This window comes from Tiliqua scincoides, chromosome 3 (genome assembly GCF_035046505.1).
Source record: "Tiliqua scincoides isolate rTilSci1 chromosome 3, rTilSci1.hap2, whole genome shotgun sequence".
Taxonomy (NCBI): domain Eukaryota; kingdom Metazoa; phylum Chordata; class Lepidosauria; order Squamata; family Scincidae; genus Tiliqua; species Tiliqua scincoides.
In genome coordinates this window covers 70,991,658-70,997,149 of record NC_089823.1, presented here as the reverse complement: position 1 = coordinate 70,997,149, position 5,492 = coordinate 70,991,658, and the positions used below count along the sequence as shown (strand labels likewise).

Here is a 5,492-nt window from a genome sequence, read left to right as displayed (position 1 = left end):
CTGGTGCAAGTCCAAGTGGATCTGAGAAGGTGGATCAAGGCTACAAAAGGGGACAGTGCGGCTTCCACTGATCCAACCCTCTTCCCAGACTCAAACTGCCCCCTCCCTGCCCCAGTCTCTGCCCCATTCCTTCCCCTCCCTGCCCTGTTCCACCCACCCCTGCTTCCCACCTGCCCCTTTGCTGACTTACTGGCACCAGGGCTCATTGGTAGGCTGCTGGTGCATGGCTCTGTGTCTGCATGCATGTGTGTGAGACAGAGACAGGTATGCTGAGTGGTGATATTCCTGGCTTCTTTCTGTTTTTGTCCTCTTCCTATCTGTACCACTGTAGCTCTGCCTTGAGAAGTGTAGTGACATATTTCTGATTGGTGGAGTGTTGGTGTGGTATGCTGATACCTTGGGAGCATCTCATCATTGTCATGGCACCTTCTGTGGCCTGCCCTGTCCATGTAAGTGCACTGTCAGGATGCTGGTACATGCTGAAGGTGTTGCCAGGGGAGTGGCTGACAGAGTAGACTTCTCTGGGTTTTCTGAAGCTCTTCTTGGCTCCTCCCCATTTGTGCCAGACTAGTATACTGTAGGATACAGATGACAGTTAAGAATTGCCATATTTTACTTGTTTTTGAAATGGATCTGATGCAATAGGAATTTCTCAGTGTTATGCTTTTTATTTTTGAATTTTGCACAAAGTGCTGTTTGAGTGTTGCTGGAATACAGGCAGAAGCAGGAAGACAGCTGAAGGATAGTTGACATCACTGAAGAGTGACTAGCATGGCTTTTCCCACAATTAGACACCCAGATTGTAGTGAATGTGCAGTTGCAAATCCCACGTGGGGTGAAACTCACAGATGTTCTCACAAATGTAATTTCCCATAGAATAACTGCAGGCCCAATACCATTTTGCTTCACTTTTTTTTTTGTCTCTGTTATCACTTTGAATATTCTACACTTTCCTTCATTTGGGTATTAGACTGAGGGTGCAATCCCAACCTTCGGATGGACTGGTGAAAATCCTTTGCACCTGCCAAGAGGTGTTGCAAAAGTGCCGTAAAGCAGTGCAAGGAGGGAGGCCAGTGCAAGTCCTGCAGCACCAGCAAACAAGTAAGGCTGCACCAGCCAAGTCAGGCTGGTATGGAGGCTTCGGGAGGGCGAAGGGGGGGCAGGAAGGAGACATTCTCGGGCAGATGACAAGCAAGCCTGTGGGCAGACTGTGGCTGAGTGGGTGCAGTGAGGCCAGGATCTGGTACTTGTGCCAGATTCTATCCCTAGTCCCGGGTGACCCAGAGCATCTCTGGGCTGCTTGGATCCGTGCCACCTCTTTAGGTGATGCAGATCCTGCCTGCATCAGTTCCAGTGCAAGTCTTCCAAAACAAATAAAAAAAATCCTTGTCAAAATAGAGAAATACAATTTCTGCATTTGTGTATAACACACTATCAAACCCCTCAGAAGCAGCCACATTTAAGTGCACTTGACAAATGAGAAACCATTTTCCCATGGACTCATCTAGGCAGTTCTGCCTAATTACTCATGAAATATAAAGATCCTCCTTCTTTGACCTGAGTAGAAAAATTATTGGTTTGTCTTTCCTTGAAAACGCATAACTGTCCTGCTTACTGAGACAATTTTAGCGACAAGAAATTTGAACCTCAACCTCTCCTAGTGTCAGATGTCTAGTCAGCAGTCTTAAATGTTCCTAAATAGAAAACAAGATATGAAAACAAGTAAGATATGAAGTACAGGATGAATCATCCCTTTGAAAAAATTCCCCAGAAATAATTATGGATCACACAATTCACGCACACTCCAGAAGTAACAAATTACACCGCGTTGAAGGTGGCAGAGGTGACCATGGTGCTCCATAGCGAGAGTAAATTATAAATTGTCTTGGTGGTGAATTCCAGAATTTTATTTAAGCAATGTCATTACTAATCCCTTGGTACTAGAAGTAGCAATAATGGGGTCAATGGGTCCAGTATGCAAATGACAAGAGCAAAGTCATACATATAGAGTTGCCGGAGAAGGGCTGGGGAGTTAAGGGTCAAACTATACCTTACAGGGAATGTGTAAGTTGGCACATTTTCTTTCATTTTAAAAATAACATGCAGGGGGAGTGAGGCCAAGATCTGGCACTTGTGCCAGATTCTATCCCTAGTCCCGGGTGACCCAGAACACAACAGGGAAACCAGAAGGAAGGGATTGGAAGTTTTAGAACTTTGTCCCTACTGCATCTCCAACCCCAATCCTGCACCACCCTGTGTGCTAAAAAACTTTCAATTAGTATAGTATTAAGTAACTATAATCAGTAGACTATACCCCATATTGGGTTTATAAAACAAGTGTGTATTTCTGCAAACCTTGTAGAAAGCAATTCTAAACATGTGGAATAGCACATCACATGATACACTTGTTTGCAGTAGAGAGGAAGTGCACCTATGACAGATTTCATCTGCAAATTTGGTATATACTGTACATACCTTTGGTTCATACGGTGCACGTTTAGTTTTTGTACGATCTGTGTACTGCATAGCCCTTGATCTGATACTTGTTTGTTGTGTTTGTTCTTCCTCAGTGTTTATGTGCTCAGCAGTTGCTCATAATCAACCTTGAAAATGAGAGCACAAAAGGATGAGTACACGTAGGCTAGAAAACCAAGGTTATGCCTTAATGTATTTTATAGTGTACAACAGAAACATCATATTCGCTTGGATAACATCCAGTTTTAATTTTTCATTTGAAAAGAGAAGACACAGTCGCCCAAAGCAGCTTTCCCATCTTTAATTGTATAATCTTTAATTTATGAATAAATATTGTGTCATTCCACCCTATTTTTTCTCTCTCTCATAGAATATAATGGGAATCAAAGCAACGAAGACTCAAATGTAAATGAGACTTTGCTACAGGGCAGGTTTCCCAAGATTTTTCTTTTATTTCTTTTTTTAAAAGCAATGCGAAAGATAGACTGGTATAGTCATTCTGTGCCATCCAAAATCTACCTTAGGTGGTGAAGAGCTCTATTCTGTAGCAATCAATAAACTAGGAAAAGCACACTACAGCATCACCCTAAATTCAACTTCCAAAGTGCTCTAAATCAGTGGTTCCCAAACTTCTCACCTTAAGTATCTGCAGAAGGTGCTAAACCTGCCATGATCAGGAAACTGTGAGGCAATATTAGGCATGAACTAGAAGCCTATTTCAGGTTGTGCCAGGCCATGGCATGTGTTACTGGCTGCATTGCACCATGTCACATCCCAGAATGCTTTGCAGGCAGCTTCCCCAAGGTATTTTGAAGTGTGATATGGTGCAACGTGGTCAATGATGGGCCAGTGCAAACATAACCTGGGTCAGGACCCCTTGGGTGGTTTGTAACCCACAGTTTGGGAAATGCTGCTCTGAGTCTTCAGCTACCATGTGGATCTAACGCTGGGTCCTAAGATGGGTCATGTTCCATCCTAAGATGGAATTCACCCATGGTACTGACGCCTGCGAACCTGTCTCAGACCCCTTCTCTCCCTCCAAAGAAAGAACCTGTAGCAACCATCAGTACAGAGTAACAAAGAGGGAGGGGGGTAGAAAGAAACAAAAACAGGAAAAGCATAAATTTAGGGGAATGCTTAATAGCAAACCTTTTTGCTGACAGGCAAGTGCCTAAAACCGCAAGCCAGACATATCCTTCAGACACTAGATGGAAATAGAATAAGCAAACATACGCACAACGGTCAAAAACAAGACAGGTCTACTTCCTTTGAGAGTGAGGTGGGGGCAAGTGCAAGAGAGGGACAGTGGAGGGGGCGAGTGCATGAGAGAGACATTGGAAAGTTACCAAGGGAACTTCCCTTTTTGGGAGACGCTTTGTTTGAATTACAACTGAAATGTATAAAATGTGTCCCACCCGACTGAAGGGTGCCTTTTGGATTTGAGCTGTGGCTCCCAGAGGCCACAAGCATGCCTTGCTGAAACAATAAACAGCCTTCATAGCCTTCCACCTTTCAGTGTCTTGCTTATTCGGTCTTAGCCGCACTGGACAGAACCCACCCCTGTCTACCAACTGGCACTGCCCTTTGGGGCAGGGGTACTACAGTACTACCCCTATTTTCATTGCATTCTCTCTCTTTTTTTTGGAGTGTCTTTAAAGATGAAAAAGAGAATCTGAGAAAAATAGAGATAAGAAGATAACACAAAAGGTGGGGGGGAGAGAGAAAGAGAAAGAGAGATGTACATGTATAATAAAATAGTTTAGAAATGGGATCAATGCATTTGGCTGGAGGCAAAGGTGGGTCCCAAGTCTAAACAATATGAAGACCACAGCCTAGTTTGATATTTCTACTCCCAGATAATGCTCCCAGATCTTGAAAAAGAAGCAGTATGTGGAAGCCATAGTGAGACAACGGAGGAGAAACAGCACGTAAAGAGATTTTACATGAAAAGAAGCTTGGGGGCAAAATCCTAATGACCACTTGGGCCAATGCAAGTCCCTTGAGCTGGCCCAAGAGTGTCGCAAAAGTGCTATAAAGCACTTTTGTGCCACTTGGAAGGGAGTTAGTCCAGTGCACAACATGCGCCGGCCTCACTGTGCCACTGCCGGCCCTGGAGGACAGATGAGTTGCAGTGGCTGAGCTCGGCCAACGAGGGGTCGGGGGGCATGGGGAGGACAAGAAGGAGGTGTTTTGGGGCGGGGGGAAGGTGGGCGGTGGGCATTCCTAGGGGCAGGCGGGGCCAGGACCTGGAGGTTATACTGCCGTTCCCAGGGGACATGGAGCAGCCTTTGGTTGCTCTGTTCTGCTCAGGTCTGTGCCACCTCCTGAGGTGGCTCAGTTTCGAGCTGCAGCGTAACACAGGGTGAGGGGAAGTGATTCCCCTTGTCTTGAGCTGTGCTGCTTTAGACCCCAAACTTGTGCTGGATACAGTGCAGGCCCACTGGCCTGCCTGTTCTAGTGCAAGTTAGGATTGTGCTGTAAGAGAAAAAGAAACATATTAAGATTTGAGGGAAGCAGGTGGAGGAGGCTGGATGGGAAAGACAGTGGGGACAGGGAGGAAAAGGAGGAACAGGAGAAGGACAAAATGAGCCTCAAGTTCTTAGGTAAGGCTCCCCCATCAGCTGAGACCTTGTACCACCTGTTACCAGCTGAGATCTTGTACCAGCTCTCCTGGGCAAACAGCAACAAGTGTATAGCAACTGTTACCCTGCACATGCCCGATCTCATCTGATCTCGGAAGCTAAGCAGGCTCAGGCCTGGTTAGTACTTGGATGGGAGACCTCCTGGGAATACCAGGTACTGTAGGCTTATACCATAGTCTTTCGAGACTGAAGGTTGCCAACCAGTAACAAGTGTATACATCAGGCTGTGGAGAGAGACATATTCAGTGGTTGGCCCTCTGGCCCCAGGCAAGGATCCTACTCCCAGGGCTTTTTTTGTAATAGAACGCACCGGAACGGTGTTCCGGCACCTTTTTTCCCCTTTCACTGAGGGAGGAATTCGAACCTCTGACCTCG

General features: G+C 45.8%; 1 pseudogene; it reads left to right on the top strand.

Moving 5' to 3' along the window:
• The first annotated feature begins 5,163 nt into the window (after nt 1–5,163).
• On the top strand, nt 5,164–5,283 carry LOC136646814 (5S ribosomal RNA; annotated as a pseudogene).
• The last annotated feature ends 209 nt before the right edge of the window (nt 5,284–5,492 follow it).